At 34.8% G+C, this 25,101-nt stretch overlaps 1 long non-coding RNA gene across 2 annotated transcripts in view; it reads left to right on the top strand.

Annotated features, from left to right (window-relative positions):
- Positions 1–24,639, top strand: part of LOC123542936 (uncharacterized) — a 48,612-nt gene extending 23,973 nt beyond the window's left edge. The window contains exons 2-11 of one of the 2 annotated variants that reach the window (XR_008368572.1): positions 365–580; positions 842–1,018; positions 12,784–12,966; positions 15,037–15,128; positions 16,784–16,874; positions 18,155–18,246; positions 20,664–20,782; positions 23,057–23,173; positions 23,537–23,699; positions 24,533–24,639. This is a non-coding gene — a long non-coding RNA (uncharacterized LOC123542936). The remainder of the gene's footprint in view (positions 1–364; positions 581–841; positions 1,019–12,783; positions 12,967–15,036; positions 15,129–16,783; positions 16,875–18,154; positions 18,247–20,663; positions 20,783–23,056; positions 23,174–23,536; positions 23,700–24,532) is intronic. The other variant, XR_008368573.1, reaches the window with a different exon arrangement.
- Positions 24,640–25,101: the final 462 nt, after the last annotated feature.

Genomic DNA, 25,101 nt, shown 5'->3' on the forward strand with positions numbered 1-25,101 from the left:
TGACAGCTCTTGTATAGTAACGAATTACCAGATTGCTCCTGATAGTCTGCTGAGGTCTACATTTTTCGATGCGTTGAACATGATCTCACACTTGAAAACATACCAAAAGAAGTGTAACGCGGCAATAATGATATATTTTGATATTTTTACACTGTTGACATTTGAGCCTTCTTCAGTGTTCTTTACAAAAAGTTATATGTTTATAAAGTACTACGAAATTCTTACTCCAACGTATGAATTACTTCTGCGAATTCCACTTCTATGAAAATGTGTGCCCCGAATTTTAAGAAGCAGTAAAATCATCTTAAACGGACAGCAGACGATAATGATATTTTAAACCTGCACATCGTTTTCTCATTTTCAGTTATGTTGAAAGACATGATGATTGTGCATAATGATGATGGTGGTGATGATGATAGCGATGAAGAAGATGATGATAGCGATGATAACGGTGATGATAGCGATAGTGATGACGATGATGATGACGACGACGGCCAGTGGCTTGTCCTGGCTCACGTTTGACCATCATAGTAAACACAGATCGATGATTCTTTCCAATAAACAAGAACGTCTAAAAAAGGTGAACTTTGTTTATTCATAAAAGAGCAAAAATAAGTGACATCTTCAAAAATGTATTAATATTTTCCATTATGATGCACCTCTGATCTGAAAACTTTTTAAACACAGCATGACGTTATTAATTTCCTTAATTTGTTCTGAGAATTTCATTTCTATGAAATATATGTGCACTGAATTTTAAAAAGCAATAATAAATTCAATGATTATCGTAAACGGACATCAAAAGATATTTTAAACCTGCACATCGTTTTCTCATTTTCAGTCATGTGGAAAGACAAGATCATTGAGAATAATGATGATGGTAATGGTAATGATGTTGATGATGATAGCGATTATGATGGTGAAGGTAGCGATGATTATGAAACTGATGATGGCCCGTTGCTTGTCCTGGCTCAGGTTTACCCATTTAACACAGATCTACGATGTCAACGTCTAAAAGGTAAACTTTGTTTTTTCATAAAAGAGCAAAATTAGTGACATCTTCAAAAATACATTTATATTTTCCATCGTGACTCACCTGAATGCTTAAATGGAGGTAATTGTGATCGCTTTCTTCCCTTTATAAGGTTTGTCCCGCGGATATATCAAAGTAGCAAAATTACACTCTGTTAGGACATTAGATGCCGCACACGTGCAGCAATCATAAACATACCTTAAAACATATATACCCTGTTCCAAGTACTCAGATATATTAGATGTCTACAGAATTATACAGAAAATAGAGAGCGAAAGAGTCAATATTAAAATATTTAACTGTTCGTGTACAGTATATGTTCCTCTACCTTAACATTCATCACAGAACTTGTACATTATGTCTTTAGCTACATGAAAATAATGATAAAATGTGTGTAAATACGTACACCGAATGCAACACTTTAAGTTTCTAAGTTGAAACTAATTTTAAGACCAGTCTATAAATACAGCCTTTTTATTGGTCAATCTCGAGATAAAGCTCAGAACGGACCAATCAGAGGCTTCAGATTGCAGACTGGTCTCACTCAGTTTGTAACATACATATTAAGATACTTCCATTATAATTAATGACTGTGACTCAATGCAGACTTGGAGCGCCGGTATAAATTACAGACTCCGGTACATACCGGATTAACTAAATTTGAACGAAAATATTATTATTGTAAATATTCTGTAACCATGGTGATAATATGAATTAAGGCACCGCCTAGCATGGGGATTTATCTTTTATATATAACTACTTACAAAGAAATATTTAACGCTCAAAAGAAAGTGAAACCTCACTCCAAGTTTACATTTAGTGCCATCATACCTCTTACAGCGAATATCATACTTTGCAAAATTTACGTCATTCACCACGTTCTCGCACTGACTTTAGGAATTTTTTTTTGTTTGTTTGCACTCCTCGCAGAAACTTGACGGCCTTTACACTTCCTTGCTATTTTAAAAGTGTTTTTTTCAGTCGCATGTACAGTTTTTATTACGAAAAAAGAACTAAAAGAAGCATGTTGGCGCGGTTTACGAATTTCTGTGACTGATTCGGGGTGCTCGGATGTTCATGCAGACAACCAGTCTGCGGCGTGTACATAAACCGGTACCGGAAAACATCGAAAAAATTGCCTCAGTATATGCAGACAACAAAGACGAATAACTATATACGGACGTTACCGTCTCGGGGATTTTCATCCCCGGCGCTTCGCGCCGCGGATAAATCCCCTACTAACCCTAATCTTTAGTCAGTATTTTATGCATACTGTACACTAAATGTATGCGGACATGCAAAAATAAGCATGCCGTGTGCTACAATTGATAATCCCTTTCGGGCATGTGCAGAAGACCGCTCCAACTCTGCGATGAGTTACATCGATAATTAATTACCTGCGGATAACTTACAAATAACTTTTAAACTTTTTAAACAAAGCATGCCGTTATTAGTTTCCTTAATTTGTTTACAAAAATCACATCTAGATATGTTTCAAAACAGGGCAGAGTATTTAAGTCATACTTTCTAATAGTCAATTTTAGATACAGTTTGGATTGATGTATTCCATCCTTTTAACAAATATACTCAGAACTAAATCTTTCGTGATAGTTCATATAATTCAATGACTGTAAAGAAACGCAGAGGTTTTCCTCTGGGCACTTTAAAGATGACGTTATTTGTACGGCGGTGTTGCATGTAGCTGAAAATTGTATGACAAAATGCACTTAAATGTTCTAAAGCAACACTCGGTCTCTTTCCAGTATCTTTTAAAGTGCTACATGTACCTTTTTATTTTAAACTGATTTAGCAAGGTATACTGATTATAAAAATCAAGCCAAAGCGTTTAAGAAATCACGAAATGACATACTTTCATATTATTCAATACCTTTATCACTTTAGAAAAAAAACTCGCAAAATACGCATTAATAAAGAATATGGATCTTCTAAAGTTCTGAAATGTTCTATGATTAATAATATTTGTCATGTGTTTACGAATCGGATAGAAATATCCGTCCCGAGGGCACCTGCGCATTGGGCGGTAATGAGGCTTGCCGAATTACTGCCCATGCGCAGGTGGCCGAGGGACGGATATTTCCATCCGATTCGTAAACACATGACTGATATTTTTTCTTGCATATTGTATACTTGTTAGCATTTTATTCTGGCAAACGTTTTTTTTTTTGTATACCGTATTTTACAAAAGGTAGAAATAGTTTCTTTTTAGCACTCTTTCTTATAGTGGAGAATGAACACAAAGCGCGGAACATTAACGTCCGTAAGCAGAAGTGACGTCATGATGTTTTGCGTTACGCACAATAACAAAGTTCCACTTTAGTTTTTTGTCGTTTGTAGCGTAACGTTATGTTTTTATGGTAAACTAACGTATTTTGAATCGAGAAATATACTAAGTATAAGAAATGGAGAGAAACTATCAAGGTAGCTGCATTTTTTCATATTTTACATAAAGAATATATTATTAGTTTATGAACCAGTAGTTGTCATTAACAGCACGAGAGTCATCTGGCATGCGGGTGCCAGATGGATTTTGCCGGCATGGGTAAAATAACCGGAAACGCCAGTTCGATATGCAAGAAAAGTTTCTCTTATATGAATGAAAGAAATTGAAAATTGTCACACATGATCCTTGTTTCTCAGAAGCATGCCTGTACTGAAACCTTCTAATTAATCCATTTACTTAAAGTCTAGAATATTGTATATTTAGCTTTCAACATCATTACTGTCACCGTTGGTTATAATTTTGATAAATTCAAATGTCTCTGTACTACCAAAGCTATTGACTTGAAACTTTGAAATGTTATTTTACTATCAAAGTCTTCATCAGCAGAAACAATCCCCATAACTCTGTTTTGAATTTTGACAGAGTTATGCCTCTTTTTAACTCAGTATATGTTTTGGTTTAAGTTTTTGATAAAGTCAAATATCTTTGTTACTAACAAAGTTATTGACTTGAAACTTGAAATAGTTATTTTACTATCATATTCTACGCCTGTCCAGTAAAAACAATCCCCCCAACTCTGGTTGAATTTTGACAGAGCTCTGCCACTTGATTTATTTAGAATGTTTTGATTTACGTTTTTGATAAATTCAAATATCTGTGTTACTGTCAAAGCGTTTGACTTGAATCTTAGTTATTTACTATAATCATAGTCTACACCAGGAAAAAGCAATGCCAATAACTCTGAATGAATTTTGACAGATTTGTGCCACTTTTTAATTTAGATTTTTTTTTATTAAAGATTTTGATGAAGGCGAAAGCTCTGTTACCATCGAAGCTTTGGATTTGAAACTTAAAGTAATAATTTACTATCAAATTCTACACCAGAAGTAGCAATCTTCGTAACTCTGGTTATATATTTGATCCAGTTCAGTCCCTTTTAATGGCAAAGTTCTAATTCAGAGTCAAGCACTGAGAAAGTCGAGCGACAGCTCTTGCCTTTATTGAGCTTTAATGTATTTTTTTTAATCTTTGGTCGTAACGTTGTAATTACCTGTTCTTGTAGCGATAGACATAGTGTAGTATATAGACTAGCCACTACTCTAATAATAATATATTTCTACATTTTTCCTTTTTTGACGAGTTTAATTTTATAGAGACAAAAGCCAGTCTATTTTAGAGATTTTCACAGGGGAATGATGTTGAAATTATCATATTATGCTTTTAGACATAGAATATAGACTAGCTCAGTTCACTACATTTAAATCATAAAAATGTAAAAAAAAAGATATTTCATAGTCTAGGAGCTAGTCTATGTAGTATACAGAAGTCTCTTATAATTCTGCTGTATTGTATGGAATACGTGTGTACTGATGATTTATTCATGTTAATAATTTTATGTAGGCCTACCTGTATTGTATGTACACAGATGAGACTATAACAATGACTAAATATACTAGGCGTAAAAAAAAAATGTTTGATTCCGGTATCCCGACCTACCCTAAATTCTTTAGCCCGACCCTAAATATTTTTATTGCCTTGGAGAATATTATTTTCAACTTTTTTAACAAGAGGTTGCAAAACTGCACTTTTTATGCTTTAAACATAGCCAGTGATGTTAGAAATCAACTTACTGGTATTCTAAGGTCATAACCCCCTTATTTGTATTCATTTTTGACACATTCAAATTATGTTGATATATTTCTGTGTCCATGGTAACGGCTAAAATCTAGCCTTTAAAACTCAGTTTGATATTATTATTGTATTTTTAGCATGTAACCGGAAACAAAGAATGTTTTAGACCTTACATGTTCAAAATTCACAAAAAGACATCTTTAAAGGAATCCCATTCTGAATGATTGAAACTCGCAATTTTTAAAACTGGAACGGTTCATCATAAAAATGATTTTGGGGGTCTACATAATATCTATTACGTATGAAAACAAAGACATTCTGCAAAAAAAATATTTAAAGAAATAAAATGTTTTGAAGTTCCGACACGCAAAAGCACTTTTTGGCGATATTTTACTGGTTCTGCGTCATGTTTTACAAAACCCGGTATATTTTATAAAACGTGTTGTTAACCAGAATTCTTTTATGTATATTCGGAAACCACAAAGCCTCTATTAGGCATAAGGCTATGTGCCTTGTTTCAATGAACTATAATACTTTTCTTAAAAGTGTGCTTTAGCCTATACAGTTAATGATTACTTTTCAGGTTAAAGTTGACAAACAAATTGTTCGTTTGAAGATTCATTTTATAAATATGTTGAAAACGAATGAAACTCGTTTGTTTAGATAATCTGTTGATATTTGTTTTTGGTTTTTGCTTTAAAATGGAGTAAAATGTAAAAAAATGCCGCTATATAGTTATTATTTTCTGTATCAGTGTCTTTTCGCCAAATATGGTACTAAGTATTCTGATTCTCGCATCGAGCTATATATGCATCCGAAGATTGGCGTATTGCCTGGCGAGGATACGTGATTCTCGCATCGAGCTATATATGCATCCGAAGATTGGCGTATTGCCTGGCGAGGATACGTGATTCTCGCATCGAGCTATATATGCATCCGAAGATTGGCGTATTGCCTGGCGAGGATACGTAATCTCACGGAAAATGCCGAGTGTCATGACGAGTCCACTGTCTTAATCATTAACATTAAAACTTTATTACAATGACTGTCTTCTATTGTTTCTCTGATTGGCTGAAAACGGTTCGAAAAGTAACGAGTACATATCATATCATAAATAGTACGAAAATAAAAATAGTTCAAAGTAAAACAATATCAACTTGATTTTATTTATCAACCCTCAAAAAGTTATATTCATCGAGCCGAATCGGTGAATATTATACAATTATTGACTCTTGAGCCATTGGATATGATGTGATATTCACCGGAAGATGGCAATATTGACCGAGGCGATAGCCGAGGTCAATATTGCTCTCTTCCGGTGAATATCACATCATATCCAATGGCTCAAGAGTCAATAACTGTTTTATTATATGGGTTCAGGTTTATGAATAAGTAACAAGTATTTGCTGCAACATATTTAATGTTTGAAAGTAACAATAACTGTGTGAAAACTTAATAACGATTAATTAAATGAAGACACTTAAATTTCTGGAATCATTCAGTGTGTATACAGTTTCTTAAGTTATCACTGAAATATATTGTAGTTGATTGTAGCCAGTTATCGTTGGCTGGAGTAACACCTGTAGCTGGATTTCTCACTGTTCATATTGTAACAGTTCAACTTCCATTCTATTTTTAGAAAGTAATGTTTAATGGGGAAAACCCACTAACCAGTAAACATGAAATATATTTTGAAAGATGATGAGCGGTTTCGGCCAATGAAATTCAGGTTATTTTTAGAACATATAATTAAACTCTTTTCGGGTTGATAAATCCTGATATCAACAGGTCTATGAAAAAGTCGATAATTGTATAATATTGAAAACATTGGGAGAAAAGTTCCTAAAATGCGGGAGAAAAAAAGTTTATTTACGTCTGATTACTGCAATGCATATTTAAGTACATTTCACAAATTGTATACACACATTATTCATTGCATTCAGTTGTCCTTCGGGACATAACATTTATTGTCTGCAAAAAGGAGTTGTAAACATGTGTTTATTAGTTATTTTTACTCATTGGCAATCATTGTAGATACCTACCGCTTAAGTTGTATCTATTTCGTTTATCTCGAACCCAAAGAGCAGACGGGTCAACAACCGTAAAATATGGAAAGAAATAAGGATCAAAGCTAACTGTCTTAATGAAAAGAGACTGCAACCAAACTAAATTGTTCGGTAGAATTTTTCCATCCGCTAGAAGTGTTGGACAAAAATCATACATCAGTGATCAGTGAAAACATTTTGCTGACGTGCATTTAATATCTCACAAAACGAGAAAATAAATGGAAGAAATACGTATTATTATTTTTCACACTTTTAGTCCTAATATGTTAGCTTTTAGTAGAATGATTTAGTGTGTATTTTTTCTGTTAAAAGTTACCATTAATTAAATTCTTCTTTGAACACAGAACTTTATAATCGACAAACGTGGGTGCCTGGGTAATTATAACCGTATATTGAAATGATTACCTTTTATATATTAAAAGTAACAGCTACCTCCCTTTTAATTGAGTAAAGTAAACTTTTCAGAAAAATTATATATTCGATCGACGATAATGTCACAAATTAGTGACTTATTTACGGAAGCCTATTAGGGACATTTTATCTTAGTTTTTATGCATAACCTCTTACGTATGACATAATATATGTTACGTGCTATCAGTTACCTCTTACATGTTACATATTACATCTTAAGTGTTATATCTTATGTGTTACTTATCAAAACTTGGATTTGCCTAGTTCTCAATAGGGAAACCAAATTGGCGGACGTTAACGATTACTGCTTGTGGCATTTTACCCTTTTGTGTGACCACTAGAGCTAAAACTAAAAAAAAACAGCTTTAAACGATTTCTGCTATGAACAGCATGATGGATCTTGATCAAACCTGGTCTGTACCACCATTATAATGTCATTTCCAAATTTGTTTCAAAACGCGCAAAGGTCTTCTTGTAGGGTCCTCTAGAGCTAAACCCAGAAATACCTTTAAACAAAGTCTTTTGCTGAATTTTCATCAAACTTTGTCTGTAGTTTAAACACGGGGTTTTTGATCCTTTTCTGAAGATCTTAGAGACATAAATAAAAATACATTTAAACAACTTTTTCTGATGACCAATTAGTTGCGTTTGGCATATAATTCCATATTTTGTCTAAAATGTTTGATACATAACTTCGAAACTTTGAACACTTGCTTACCATCATGGCCACATATTGTCATTAGTGCAAGATATATCCAGATCTACAAATAGAGGTAGATTGTTTTTCTTATCTATTTATTTATTTATTTTTTTTTATTTTGTTAGAAAATCTTTATATTTTGAACCCATCATACTTCCATCAATTCTTCGAATAGTCGAGTGCACTGTCAACAGACAGCTTTTGTTTCTTGTTGTTTTATGAGAATCCTTAACTTGTTCTTGTCCGTACGTCTGTCCGAATATATGTCATGTATATTTCATAAAGTATTAAACTAGAGTCATTAGATTTAGGATTGTTATTAAACATGTTACGTTGTACATCTGCATGGTATTGTGGTTTGAGTTTACCAAACCAGACCATGACTTAGTTAAAATATACTTATTGTAAAAGGAAGTCGGGGTCTGGCTGTTCCTAAAAGTAGAGGATTGCTTAAACTGGTGCAAAAGGATATATGCAGCATTATGTTTTTCATTACTGTCCATAAACAGACTCGATAAAACTCATTTGTTTTTTCCTATTGATTTTTTTCAGTTTGCTGTGTTGAAGCATATATATTTCATTAATGCCCATAAATATTTATTTATGTCTAAGGACTTATATACCCTCTATTGTGGCTATCGTACTTTATAATAGATAAAGTATATAGTTTGTATAAATATAGTGTTCAGTTACAGACATAAGTTAGTTCAGAGATTACTAACTGCGCAGTCAACACAAGACGACGCACAAGATCTGTAATGAAATATAATGCAGCAAGATAATAAACCGAGAAAAAACAACAGAAAATAAGAAATAGGTTTATTTAGCCTGTTCATGAGCAGTAATGAAAGATATAATCCTGCAAGACAACAAACTAAAATGAATTACTAGGAAATAAAAAATGGGTTTTATCGAGTCTGTATATGGGCGATAATGAAATACTTAATACCACATATGCCCATTTGCGCCAGTTTAAGCCATTCTTTATTTTTAGGAACAGCCCAACCCCGGCTTCCTTTTACAATAAGTATATTTTAAAATAGTCATGGCCATGTTCTGGCTTTGTAAACTCAAACCACAACTTCAGAGGTACAACGTAACATGTTTAATAACAATCCTAGGTCTGGTGACTCTAGGTGAAATACTTTTTGAGATATTCATGACATATATTCGGACATACGTACTGGCAGGAACAATTTTAGGTCTTGTTTCTATTTGACATTCTCTTCCGTAATTTTGTTAATGGTTTGTCTCTTACTAAATAGTAAAACATTGAATGTCTTATGTTCAAAAGGTTAGTATTAGTATTTTCTTACCAGAAATGAAATAAATATCGAGATGTTTTGTTACACATAAGAAAAATAATATGTTTTGAAAAACAACACCCTCTAAACTGTTCCCATGAAAATTTGTTATTTAGCAATTATGCGTATGCAGAAATTTTCTCAATGAATAAAACTAAAACCTGGAAATTCACAATGGAATGTAACACTGAGTAGTCACTTACTGTTTGGTGTAAACCGACCTTAAACTTAAGGCCTCACAGGAGGTGCTCTTGTTTAATTATGTTTACCCTGAAGTGCTTTTCGAAGTGGTCGAGCGCGCTGTCTCCTGGCAACTCTTGCTTATTACCTCCCTTTATGATACTAACAGTTTAAGTTCGTGTACGATATCAAAGTAAAACTGTCTCTACCTTATTGTCATGCATTTTTAGCTCGACTATTCGAAGAATAAGTAGAGCTATCCTACTCACCACGGCGTCGGCGTCTGTGTCGGCGTCGGTGTCGGCGTCGGCGTCGGCGTCACACCCTGGTTAAGTTTTTCGTACCAGTCCACATTTTGACAAAGTCTTTTGAGATAAAGCTTTGAAACTTTCAACACTTGTTTATCATCACCATGTCCAGTTATAGGCAAGAGTACATAACTCTGTCAAGCATTTTGACTGAGTTATGGCCCCTTTTGACTTAGAAATCTTGGTTAAGCTTTTCGTACCAGTTCATATTTTGACAAAGTCTTTTGAGATAAAGCTTTGAAACTTTCAACACTTGTTTACCATCACCGTGTCCAGTTGTAGGCAAGAGTACATAACTCCATCAATCATTTTGGTTGAATGATTGCCCCTTTTTGACTTAAAAATCTTGGTTAAGTTTTTCGTACCAGTCTACATTTTGACAAAGTCTTTTGAGATAAAGCTTTGAAACTTTCAACACTTGTTTACCATCACCATGTCAAGTTGTAGACAAGAGTACATAACTCCATCAAGCATTTTGGCTGAATTATGGCCCCTTCTGACTTAGAAATCTTGATTAAGTTTTTCGTACCAGTTTATATTTTGTGTAAAGTGTTTGATAAATGGCTTTGAAACTTTTATATCTTGTTCAGTATTATAGTCTCTATTAATAGGCAAGAGTACATAACTCTGTCATCTTTTTTGGCTGAATTATGGCCCTTTTTGAACTTGGAAATTGGTTCTGTTTTCGTATATGTGCATGTTTTGTCAAGACTATTTGACATATGGCTTTTAAACTTTAAACACTTGTTTATCATTATGATTTCCAACTGTAGGCAAGAGTACATAACTCTGACAACTATTTTGGCTGAATTATGGCCCTTTTTGGACTTTGAAATTTTTGTCAAAACTATTTGAACTGTGGCTTTGAAACTTTTAACACTAGTATATCAACACGATTTCCATCTGTATGCAAGTGTACATACTTCTGTCAACTATTTTAACTGAATTATGACCCTTTTTGGACTTGGAAATTAGTTAAATTTTTCATACAAGTCCATATTTTGCCTAACATATAACTTAATAACATATTTGCCATCATGGGCACACATTGCCATTTAGTGCAAGACTAATCGAAATCCACAAATCAGGGAACATTTTTTGCTTAATCCATTTTTTCTTTTGTCTGAAAATCTATGGAAATATTTTGACCCCATTCTTCAATCAATTCTTCGAATAGTCGAGCGCGCTGTCATCCGACAGCTCTTGTTATACCCCCACCAAACATGTTTGAGTTTGGTATATAGGAGTCAGTTTTGTCGCGTCGCGTCCCGGCGTCGCGTCCCGTCCCGTCGCGTCCCAAAATCTATTATCTCAGTTATTACCAAATGAATTTGATTCAAACTTAAAATACATGTTCCACCTCATCACCCACATCATGTGACACAAGGTGCATAACTCTGACACCAATTTTTTATGAATTATGCCCCTTTTTACTTAGAATTTAAGGTTGATTTTGATATATTTTCACTATATCTCAGTTACTACTGAATGGATTTGATTCAAACTGAAAATAGATGTTCCACCTCTTCACCCACATCATGTGCCCACATCATGTGACACAAGGCGCATAACTCTGACACCAAGTTTTCATGAATTATGTCCCCTTTTACTTAGAATTTCAGGTCAAATTTGTTGTATGTTCACTATATCTCAGTTATTACTAAATGGATTTGATTCAAACTTAACATAGTTGTTCCACCTCATCACCCAGATCAATTGACATAAGGTGCTTAACTCTGACATAAATTGTTTATAAATTATGTCTCCTTTTACTTTAAATTTAAGGTTGACTTTTAAGTATTTTCACTTTATCTCAGTTATTACAAAATGGATTTGATTCAAACTTAATATAGTCGTCCACCTCATCACCCACATCATGTGACACAAGGTGCATAACTCTGACACCAATTTTTCATGAATTATGTCCCCTTTTTACTTAGAATTTAAGGTTAATTTTGATGTATTTTCACCATTTCTCAGTTACTACTGAATGGATTTGATTCAGACTTAAAATAGATGTTCCACCTCGTCACCTACATCAAGTGACACAAGGTGCATAACTCTGACACCAATTTTTCTTGAATTGTGTCCCCTTTTACCTAGAATTTAAGGTTGATTTTGATGTATTTTCACTATATCTCATTCTGATTGGCTTAGAGCCAAAGGGAAGTAACCTTTTTTTTTTTACTTTTGTACTGTGTTTCTTCCCCTTAAATTCCAGGAATTAGTCTATTTTCAGAAATCCTATTTTTAGATTTTCAATATTTTAGATATTTTTCTAACTTTTTTATTATAAGTCCTATGTAAAAAGTAAATACATTTTTCTGTGGTAACATGGGTCGGTAAGACACTTCTTTATATTCACGTTTAGTGTATCTCTAATATTAGATATTTTTATATTTACTAGTATTACTATACTAAGTATTACTTATATGTGGAAGCCCAGGATGAAGTACTCCAAAGACTAAGTATTTTTAAGATTGCTTATGGTTGCCATTCTTCTGTGACAAGACCGTATGGTGGGGGTATGAGTCACTCTTGGACAGTTATAGTTTCAGCTGCTTTGTCTTTTTGCTAAAATAAAAAATAACGCACTATGGAGCTTTAACAGAATATTGACAAGTAAAGCATTTGTAATGTAAGACACTTATTTAAATTTTTTTTTTTCGGGTTATCTTGTTTTCAAAGATCAGGATCATCTATGTAATATACAGATGGCGGCAACACAAGATCTAAAAGACGACCACATGCTTATAGAACAGAAGGTTACAGATTAAGGTGGAAGAAAATTACACGTCAAAGTAAAAGAAGATTATAGATAAAGGTGAAAGAAAGTGACAGGTCAAAAGTAACAGAAGATCACAGATTAAGGTAACAGAAAGTCATAGATTTTAGTATATATAAATATCATATGGCTTTATAAAGAACAGAAAAATCAGTTTAGGAAACAGAACTTCAGGTTTAGGTAACAGAAGGTCACGGATTAAGGTCACCAATTGAGGTGATAGAAAATCAAAGATTCGAGCAACAAAAGGTCACAGATTGAGGTTACCGTAACAGAGAATCCCAGATTATAGTTAAGTGTGGTCACCTATTAAAGCAGCAGGTAACAGACAGTATTACATTGATGAATTACAATTGATGAAGGAAACAGACTAAGGTGACAGTTAATTGTCCATGTATAGGTAACGTAAAATTTATAATTTAAGGTATTAGGCTCATAGTAGAGTACCTTTTTTCTGAAGTGTATTCAATTCTTACCACAAACCTACATTGACTGCAATTTTCAGGGGGGCGTAGGTTCAAACCCCACTGGGACCAACATTTTTGCCCTTATTTTCCATTTTTTCTAGTAAGTTTTCACTTCTTTCAAGACTTGTTAATGATTTATTGTATAAAAATGGGAAAAAAATCATTTGATAAGCCATTTCTTGCTGTTCAAAGTGAATTTAACTCTGCAACAGGAGGGGTAGAGTTAGACATCTTTAAAAGTACTAAGTTACATATGGTAAAAGTTCTTTATTTTGCCTTCAATCTTTCGATTACATATTGTGGAAGAAATGTAGGTAGGTTTTACTTCTGGCCCGAGGTTATTTTTGAATGAAGCGAGCAAAATTCAAAACAGACTCACAGCATTCGACCTTAATTTTTTCAATGTTGGAGTTAGAGTTCTGTCACATTAAACTCGTTAACTGGAGGCACCCTAAAAAAGATGATATTGACAGTTTTATTTTAAGTTTTATATATGTTTCCCAACAGTGGTGGGGACATATAGATTTGGTCTTGTCCGTCCGTCCGTCCGTCCGAAGTTCGTGACATGCCTAGCTCAAAAAGTAATTGATATAAATTGAGGAAACCTTGCATGAGTCTTTATCATGATATGAACTTGCGCACCTCTTATTTTTTGTCTGGCTCCGCCCCCTATTTTCTGAGTTATGGCCCCTGAAATAGTCAAAAATGAACATTTTCACCTTGTGACACGCCTAGCTCAAAAAGTATTTGAAGTAAATCATGAAACCTTGCATGAGTCTTAATCATGATCTTGCGCACCTCCTATTTTTCATTTTGGTCCGCCCCCTATTTTCAGAGTTATGGCCCCTGAAATATTCAAAAATGCACATTTTTACCTTGTGACGCGCCTAGCTAAAAAAGTATTTGATATAAATTGAGGAAACCTTGCATGAGTCTTTATCATGATATAAACTTGCGCACCTCTTATTTTTTGTCTGGCTCCGGGCCCTATTTTCTGTGTTATGGCCCCTGAAATAGTCAAAAATGCACATTTTCACCTTGTGACACGCCTAGCTCAAAAAGTATTTGAAGTAAATTCATGAAACCTTGCATGAGTCTTAATCATGATCTTGCGCACCTCCTATTTTTCATTTTGGTCCGCCCCCTATTTTCAGAGTTATGGCCCCTGAAATAGTCAAAAATGCACATTTTCACCTTTTGATGCACCTAGTTCAAAAAGTATTTAATATAGATGATTGAATACTTGCATAAGTCTTTATCATGATATAAACTTGCACACCTCTTATTATTTGGCTGGCTCCACCGTCTATTTTTAAAGTTATGGCCCCTGAAATAGTAAAAAAATGCACATTTTCACCTAATTATGGGTCTAGCTCAAAAAGTATTTGATGTAAATTTATGAAACCTTGCACACTTTGCATTCTTCCTGAGAATCTTAGCATTTATTACAAAGTTATGGCCCTTGAAATAGCCAAATAGTGGATTTTTTTGTTTGTGATGCCCATAGCTCAAAAAGTATATGGCCTAGAATAATGAATCCTTTTCATAAAATGTTTGTTGAGGCTATACCCCATTAAGACTACAAACATTTGAATTAGTTTTTCTTATTTATGACAAATGTACCAGTTGGGGGGGGGGGGGGGCACACCCTTTGGCCTACAGACACATTCTAGTTACTTCTATCTTTAGGCGTGCAAAGGGTACTAGATGTTGGCTTCTGTCGCAATGGAGAGGCATGAAAACACCGTTCAGCAAGATCAACATATTTTCACAAAATAGAGGTATGTACAGTTTATCTTACATTTTGTCTGTCGTCCATCTGTCCGTCTTCCGTTCACTACTTTTTTATGAACATATGAACAGAGACCACATTTTGAAATCATATCTCGGTTGCTTTCGGAAAATGGCCAGATCCCATCATTGGTTCCAGACTTATGGTCCTTTAAAGGGTCAAAATTTGCTATTTTTGGCTTGTGAACACGATAGAGAACACATTTTGGTATTAACTTTAATCAGACTCAAACGCAATTTGTGTTAGCATCTTATCTTGCTTTCTTTTGAAAACTGGCGAGATCCCATTAAGGGTTCTAGAGTTATGGCCTCTTAAAGGGCCAAAATTTTCTATTTTTTGACTTGTGAACACGATAGAGATTACATTTTGCAATCAACTTTAATAAAACTTTGACACAACTTGTATTGGCATAATATCTTAGTTCCTTTCGAAAATTGGCCAGATCCCATTATGGGTTCTAGAGTAATGACCGCTTAAAGGAACAAAATTTGCTAGTTTAGCTTTTGCAGCCACATAGAGACTTCATTAATTGTTTGATTTGGTATAAACTTGCAAAATATCTTCAACAACAATAAATCTCGGATTCTATGATGAATCTTTCAGGCCCTAGCATAGGTTCTGGAGTTACGGCCCCTGATTGATCCCTGAAAGGACCAAAACTGTTAACTTTTATCCTGTGAGAACACGATAGAAGTGGCATTTTATATTTGATTTTTAACCACATGATTTAAGTCACAATAACATCTCAATTCCTTTCAAAAACTAGATTCCATCATGGGTTCTGGATTTACTGCCCCTGAAATGGGCAAAATTTTCTAGTTTGGCCCTTTCAGCCATATAGAGGTTGATTTGATACAAACTTGCATAAAATAATTATCTTGGTGATTTCTAGGCCTTGATCGAAATTGGGTCATGTCGGTTCAGAAACTTGGTCAAAATGTCAAATCAAAGGAAAAGTTTGTTAACAGCCTAGAGGCCACATGTATGACCCGACCCAATCTTCATGAAACTTGGTCAGAATGTTTATCTTGATGATTTTAATGCCAAATTTGAAACTGGGCCATATGGGGTCAAAAACTAGGTCACTCAGTAAAATCAAAAGAAAAGCTTGTTAACTCTCTCGTTCATTTGATGTGCATAAAACTTGGTCAGAATGTGTGTGTACATGAAATATCGAATGAATATTTATCTGGGTCATGTAAGGTCAAAAACTAGGTCACCGTGTCAAATAAAAGAATAGGCTTGTTTACACTCAAGGGGCTACGTTTTTTGGTCCAATCTTAATGAAAATTGGTCAGAATGTCTCCATAAGATCACTAGGTAAAACATGTTTACACTGTTATTGTGTGTTACTCAGGTGAGCGACTTAGGGCCCTCTTGGCCCTCTTGTTACTTTCATCTTTAGGAGTGCAAAGGATATCAGCTGTTGGCTTCTGTAGCAGCGGATATACACGAAAACATCGTTCAGCAAAACCAGCATGATTTCACAAAGTAGAGGTACGTGTTTGTACAGATTATCGTAAAATGCTAGATTTACTTTTGATTCTGACACAGTGAAGAGACACGAGAACATCGTTCAGCGAGATCAGTTATTGATTATCACCATATAAAAATGCTAGTTTTGCTTTTTACTTCTATCTTTAGGTGTGCAAAGGTGCCAGATGTTGGTTTTTGACACAGTCGATATACACGAGAACATCGTTCAGCAAGATCAGTATGTTTTCATAAAATAGAGGTATGTAAAATTAACACATACGTTTTGATTTTATCCATTTATGTTATAAATAAAATAAAGGCGTTAGTTCTGTATACGTGCAATACTAGTTTCAAGAAACGATCAGTTGTTTATTTAAAATTCTGTTCAATCTATAGTTAAACAACCATTCCAAACCAACAATTTAGTCCTTTTTTTTTTAAAAAAATGTCTTCATGAGAAATGTGAGTTTATAACAAAGTTATAAGAAAGTTAAACATTTTTTTTTCTGAAATAGCAACTATTTTTAGCTCGACTATTCGAAAAATAGTCTAGCTATTCTATTCACCCTGGCGTCGGCGTCGGCGTCGGCGTCACACCTTGGTTAAGTTTTTGCATACAAGTACATACAGCCATCGTTTAAAGGCATATAGCTTAGAAACTTATTTATTCTTTTTCTAGGTCAATCACTAACCTCAGTGAGTCAAGTTCCATAACTTAACTCTGACATGTATTTTGAGCAAATTATGCCCCCTATTGGACTTAGAAAATTCTGGTTAATTTTTTGGATGCAGGTACATACAGCCATCATTTAAAGGCATATAGCTTTGAAACGTATTTATTCTTTTTCTAGGTCAATTACCAACCTCATTGGGTCAAGTTCCACAACTCTGACATGTATTTTGAGCAAATTATGCCCCCTTTTGGACTTAGAAAATTCTGGTTAAAGATTTACATGCAAGTTACTATCTCCAAAACTAATGCATATATTGAATTGAAACTCCACATGTGTCTTCAGGGTTATAAAACTAGTTGATAGCAGCAAGTCTCATAACTCTGATTTGCATTTTGGTCAAATTATGTCCCCTTTTGAACTTAAAACCCTTTTGATATTTAACATTTTGGGTAATATTTTCCTGCTTTTGGGACAATATTTTGAATAGTCGAGCTTGGCTGTCTTACGGACAACTCTTGTTGTATTAAATTGTATAATGTATTTATTTGGAATAGTCGGTAACAAAAACTGATTCAGTGAATAAAAGAAAGAAGGCAAACGTGTTAGACTTGACGGGCACCTTCCAAAATTGCGAATTTTCCAGAGGCACGGAACACTGCAAAAATTTATATTAACTTAAAAAAAAAAAAGGGCACCAAGAGCATTTTAGAATGAACTTCCAGAACATAGTTACAGACAGTAGAGTATTGGTTTTCCATTATGATGTGTGCAAAAATAACTGGAAATATTACACTTGAAACAAACTTTATGAATAACAATTTGGCTTTTTGTAGCTGAGCAGAAGAACCTTTTTTCTTTCGAATAGTTACAGAGCATGGAAGTGAGGCTAGTTTTTAGTGAATGAAGTACAGAAACATTCCAAAATGGCGAATCTTCCAGACACTGGAACACTTAAAGGTATTAAGTTTCAATTCAGATAAATTAAGAGCAAATAGCATTTTAAGGAGTTTTTTTCAGTACTTCATTTTTATCTTTAATAACTTTTTCTTGGTTTTTGAAAAAGCACTTTAGTCGAGACGATGTAACGTTCAAACATATTTTTCTAAGTGGCATTTTTAATCCCCTGCCGTGGTGGAGGGATTATAGGAATGGTCTACGTCCGTCCTTCCGTCTGTCTTTCCGTCCTTCCGTTCGTAACAAAATCGTGTCCGGTCCATATCTCCTAAACCCCTTGAAAGATTTTCATGAAACTTGGGCCAAATGATTACCTCATCAAGACGATGTGCAGAACCCATGAGTCAGCCTTGTCGGTTCAAGGTCAAGGTCACAACTCAAGGTCAAAGGTTTGAGCCTGCCATTTTGTGTCCGCTCTATATCTCTAAACCCCTGGAAGGAATTTTATAAAACTTGGGTCAAATGATCACCTCATCAAGACGATGTGCAGAACTTACGAGTCAGCCATGCCGGCTCAAGGTCAAGGTCACAACTTAAGGTCAAAGGTTTGAGCCTTCCATTTTGTGTCCGCTCTATATCTCTTAAACCTCTTGAAGGAATTTGATAAAACTTGGGTCAAATGATCACCTCATCAAGACGATGTGCAGAACCCATGAGTCAGTCATGCCGGCTCAAGGTCAAGGTTACAACTTAGGGTCAAAGGTTTGAGCCTTCCATTTTGTGTCCGCTCTATATCTCCTAAACCCCTTGAAGGATTTTCATCAAACTTGGGTCAAATGATCACCTCATCAAGGCGATGTGCAGAATTCATGAGTCAGCCATGTCGGCTCAAGGTCAAGGTCACAGCTGAAAGTCAAAGGTTTGAGCCTTCCATTTCGTGTCCGCTCTATATCTCCTAAACCCCTTGAAGGAATTTTATAAAACTTGGGTCAAATGATCACCTCATCAGAACGATATGCAGAAATTATGAGTCAACCATGCCAGCTCAAGGTCAAGGTCACAACTAAGGGTCGAAGGTTTGAGCCTTCCATTTGGTGTCCACTCTGTATCTCCTTAACCCCTCGAAGGATTTTCATCAAACTTGGGTCAAATGATCACCTCATCAAGAACTCATGAGTCAGCCATGTCAACTCAAGGTCAAGGTCACAACTGAAGGTCAAAGGTTTCACCTCTGTATCTCCTAAACCCCTTGAAGGATTTTCATGAAACTTTGGTCAAATGATCACCTAATCAAGACGTTGTGCAGAATTCATGAGTCAGCCATGTCAGTTCAAGGTCAAGGTCACAGCTAAAATCAAAGGTTTACCCTTTCACTATCCATAGCAGTGGCGGGGATTTAGCTGTCTTTCAGACTGCCTTGTCGATTAAAGTCTTGTTGTTCCATTTTGATATGCGCAAATATAAGTGGAACGTATTACACAAAGAAATAAATTTTGTTGTATCTGGGCAGGAGAACATTTTTTATGCCCCAAGCATCTACTGATGCGGGAGGCATATAGTGATTGTCCTGTCCGTCCGTCCGTCGTTCGTTCGTTCGTTCGTCCGTCCGTACGAGGTTAACCAAATGAGACCGTTTCGTCTAGCATCAATCCCCCTTACTAGAATGACTTGATACTAATGCAGATGTAACCTATGACCATTCCTCATCTTCACACATCACCTGACATTAGTTTGACCTTGACCTTGACCTCATTTTGGACTTAGGTTGCTTTATATGGGCCATACCTTGGTTAACCAAATGGGACCGTTTCGTCTAGCATCAATACCCCTTACTAGAATGACTTGATACTAATGCAGATGTTACCTGTGACCATTCCTTATCTTCAGACATCACTTGACCTTAGTTTAACCTTGACCTTGACCTCGATCATTTTGGACTTAGGTTGCTTTATATGGGTCATCTCTTGGTTAACCAAATGGGAGCGTTTCATCTAGCATCAATACCTCTTACAATAATGAATTCATACTAATGCAGATATAAACTGTGTCCATTCCTCATCTTCAAACTTTACCTGACTTCAGTTTGACCTTGACCTCGTTTTGGGCTTAGGTGCAAAATCTATAAACAAGGATGCCACTGGAGGGCATCAGTCGTTTAATGAACGCAACTTCTTGTTCTTTGGAATGTTTAGTTACATAACCGGTCACCGTGGCCCAGTGGTTAAGTCGTCCGTCTCGGGATCGAAAGGTCGAAAGTTCGAACCCCATGGGGAGCTTTAGTCCGAGGGATGTTTGCCGTAAAGACCTGTTCGTGAGCCGCGAGCTAGTTAAATGAATAGTTACCGACTTCTATCCGCCTGTCATAGTGGTAAGAGTTGGGAGGTAATTTGTACGCACAATAAAGGTGTTTCATAATTGACTGGTCCTTTCAATAGGGGTGACACTATAATAAGCAAGACCTTTACTCTTTTCCCTTACAGAACATGAAAGCAAGGCTATTTTTCAATGAATGAAAAAAATGACAGCAGACGTGGCACGCTTCGTAGACACCATCTAAAATGGCGTAATTTCCACTGACCTCAATTACTTCTGAATAAAGGTAATTTTATTTTTGTTTTTATATATTCTTTATTTAGATAAATGAATATAGTCCTACAGTTTAAGGGGAGTGAAATCAAACTTTTTCAGCCTTGATGACCGAGAAGCAGTCGGGTCGAATTGAGAGAATGTATAAACCATAATCAAACGCATCTTTAGAAGTGACATTTTGAGACTAAGGTATGTTTGCTACAATGTGACGTATGAGGAATTATGAATTAGAAATATGTTTAAGGAATTACAACGGTTGTCCCATGGTAACTGAAATTGCTTTATGCAGAAGATTTTTTTCTGATAATTCGTTACCGATTATGGAACTGAGACATCACTTTACTGAAGGAAAGAAAGAAGGCAGTCGTCATGGACACACCTTCCAATGTGGTGATTTTTCCATTCTTCGTAGATACCATCCAGAACTGCGCACTTCCAAGGGACCTTAATGACTATTCTATTGTTCGATAAATTCTTAATTTAGACAGTTGAAGACAGTTCTACAATTCTGAAAAAAATCAGGTCTTTTATCGCCTTAATTAATGTTTGAGAAGGATAACTCAGGGAAATATAGATTATATTTAAACGTATCTAAGGCCACACCAAATTAATTTCTTGGTCATCGGATTTTTTCCAAAAAATATAGGAGCGAGCGAGCGAAATAAAAATGAAAATATTTGTTTTTGGATTTTACCTACTTTTGGAGCGGGCGAAGAGCAATTTGAAGAAAAAAACAACAAAAAATACCTTGTCACAATGTCAACAAGCACTGCAAAAACTTATCAAAATGGCTTGAAAAGACATAAAAGAACCAAAGATCTTTAAATGTTGAAGGTTTAATTACAAACTGTTCCCAAAATACATTACAAACATTTAGACATTTAAACAAACTGGGGGGACAACAGGCGGATACAAGAAAGTCTTGCAATTTGACCGTATTTCTAGTGTATAGAACTAATGTGTTTGCTAAGTTTTATCCTAGGCAAGCCAGTACCCTGGCCACATAAAGGGTTTTGCCTTAGATTCTATGTCACTACATAAGAATAAGAAAGCTGTTACTCTCATGTAGTGTATAACAGAAATCATTATATATATATATATGGAAAATTCTGCAATCACCTCACTAGTACATTAGGTACATGTATACTCATGACTTATATATCATAGTGTCTGTCAACTTTCAATGCAATTTCACAAGATACCAGGAAATCCATCATCCTCTGATTGCCAAATTCATTTGTAAATTCAATGACAAATTTTACACTTTCTGTTTTTCTTTGATTTCACATTTAACTTTGGCAGATAAAGGAAGACTACTTTTGATGATGCAAGTCTTCTCAATAAATGCATTATCATCTTCAGTTTCTTTTTGATAAATAGATCTGATGGTACCCATTAAACAAATCTGAAAAAGGATCTATAAACAGTTATATAATATTCCTTTTTTCAACTCTACTTGAAAAATAAAAAAGTAAGCCTTTAATGCATGTTTTCTTGGATTGTGAGTTTGTAAGCTCTTTAGGATTCCTTTGCCCTAATAAAATTTCATGTGCGTACCCCTTCTCTGCAAGAAAATTGTGTTCATTTTACATAGCTGATAGAAGCAATGTTCCAGTCCTTAAAATCAAAGTTATTTTCAACAATACATTATTTATGATGTAACACTGTATGTGAAGTCCAAACTAAATAATATCGCCTGTTCACCATTTAAGTTCTACCAAATTACTGCTGATGTGTATAATTTTAAGGATTGCAGCAAAACGTTGTTTTAATCACCAGCCATTATTAAATATCACTGTTTTAAATAATGAGATATTTATGTTCATCTTGAGGAAAAAATGTTCTGCGGAAACTCTTTCTGGTGATCTTTCAAGGATTTATTTACACAATGTGTTGTAATGGACAATTATGATTCAAAGTATTAAATTTTATAAATTACTGTCGCTTCACAGTGATAATAAGGCCCCTAAATAGTGAAAAACGCCCGCTCTGAAATTTTGAAATCGGTCTGCAAAACTGAAGCGAGCGGAAGCTGATTTTCAAAACAAAAATATTTGTTTTTGATTTTGGAAAAAAATGGAGCGGGAAATCCGTTGACCAAGTAATCAATTCGGTGTGGCCTAAGTGGCATTTTGAAAATAAAATATGTCTGTTTACGTAAATAATGAATTAGAAACATTTTTTAAAAAAAATAACATCTGTGGTATCATGGTAACTGAAATTGATATATATAGGGAGAGTTTGTTTGTTTTGTTGTTGTTGTTTTCTAAAGAAATAGTTACAGATTACTGGAATCATGAAAGCTTGGTTTTACTGAATGAAACATAGAAAGCAGACGTCATTGATTTAGCAGACACAAAGTGGCGCCTTTTCCAGAGACTTGGAACTCTTCTAAATAAAGGTTATTTTATCATTCCTTTATTTCTTATATTTAATTGATTTCTTAATATAATTTAATAAAGATGGCTTAACGGTATAAAGGAACTTTTTTCGTATTTTTCATTCAGACCTAAATGACAGCAGTGAACCAACAGATTTGGTAGTTCTAAGCGCGCGTGCAGTGTTTCAAATACAGCAGATGAAATGGCATATAAACTACATATGCGTTCAAACTTATTGTGTGTCATATTCACAAGAAAAAACTGTCTGCTTCGTTTTGAACTTACTTACCGCTTGTAACGCTATTTTCCGTTTTTTACGTTATTTACCATATTTTTACGTTATCTTCTACAAATTCATGACAAGAAAATACATTTTTCTCTAGAATAGCAACTTGATGTCTTTCCACAGTCACTGATCTTACGCAGCTAGGAGAATGGTTTACAGAATATGTAAGTGAGTCTAGGCGTCGTGAATGAAATGCAGGACGTATCGGACATGCGACAACTTTAAAAAAAAAAACGTCGTCCTCCGTGCAGACGTGAAAGGTAGTAATATCATTCTACTTATTTGTATGACAGTATTTTTTTTAAAGTTTTATTGACTTAATGGCTGCCCCCTTCTTGCTTTTGAACAAGTAATGCTAATCTGTATAAGATATAATATCTATAGATTTCAGTCTATTCAGCTATGGTGAAGTTTAATAAGATTTTAGTTTATATATAGTCAAGCGTGCTTGACTATAGAATATAGAAACTATATGTAGAAAGCTCTGTTTAATTAAATATCAGATTTTACAGAATTGAGTGACAGAGTGGTTAAGCTTGGAATGTCTTTTCCACCACCATGATTTTTTGTTTTGTTTTGGGTTTAACGCCGTTTTTCAACAGCATTTCAGTTATGTAACGGCGACCATTTAACCTAACCAGTGTTCCTGGATTCTGTACCAGTACAAACCTGTTATCCGCAAGTAACTGCCAACTTCCCCACATGAATTATCAGAGGTGGAACCACTACCATGAAAAGATGGAAAGTCACCATATGACCTATAACTGTGTCGCTGTGGCGTGAAAGCCTAACTAAAACAATTTAGCATAGAAAGAATGAAGTTTTCGGCTGTCGGAGACTAGGAACTACGGTACATACAACTTTGTCCGTATTTTCCCGTGTACCAGAATACAAAAGTTTATCTGAGTAAAACAAAAGGTAAAAAAGTAGTTAATTTAAGAAAGGCTAATACATGTACAGTCTGGATTGGAAGAATACAGCAAATTTGTGCAGAACTATTGGTATTTGAAAGAAATGTATATTGTGTGAATCGATGCTGATTCTAAATCATTTCCCTTACATAATATATATAATTAATACATATGTTTTCTAGAATATGGAAGGAAAAACTTAACAATGTAATCCACGACAATAGAAGAAGAAGGAAAGAACATGGTGGCGAGCGGCACCAAAAACAGGCATGGTTGAACAGACGACAAGGCAAGTATAGTCAAAAATAGATAGAATAGAAAAAAAGGGTGGGGAACAGATTACAGACTAGTAGACTAAATATACAGACAGAGAAATCACTGTTCAATATACAGTGATGAAATCAGATACTGTTAGATATATTACATAAGATACAGTACAGGAAACACAAAAGGAAAAGCTCACACGTGCACGAAGTGCTCGCAGTTGGCCTTTAGGATCGTCAGATGTCTGTCATCATCATCTCAATCCACTGTTTTTTTTCTCCAACTTCACGATTCGAAACACTTCATCAAACTTGGGCACAATGTACTCATATATTGCCACCATAAATTGTCGGTCAAGATTGATTCTGGTCCAGCTGGACCATTAGAACTAGAGTTATGGCCGCTGATTTATTAAAGAGTAAAATGTTTAACCATGTTTACACTCTATAACCTTTATTTCTGATCCCAATTCAGTTTACATTGAATG

This window comes from Mercenaria mercenaria, chromosome 19 (assembly GCF_021730395.1).
Source record: "Mercenaria mercenaria strain notata chromosome 19, MADL_Memer_1, whole genome shotgun sequence".
In the NCBI taxonomy this organism is placed as follows: Eukaryota; Metazoa; Mollusca; class Bivalvia; order Venerida; family Veneridae; genus Mercenaria; species Mercenaria mercenaria.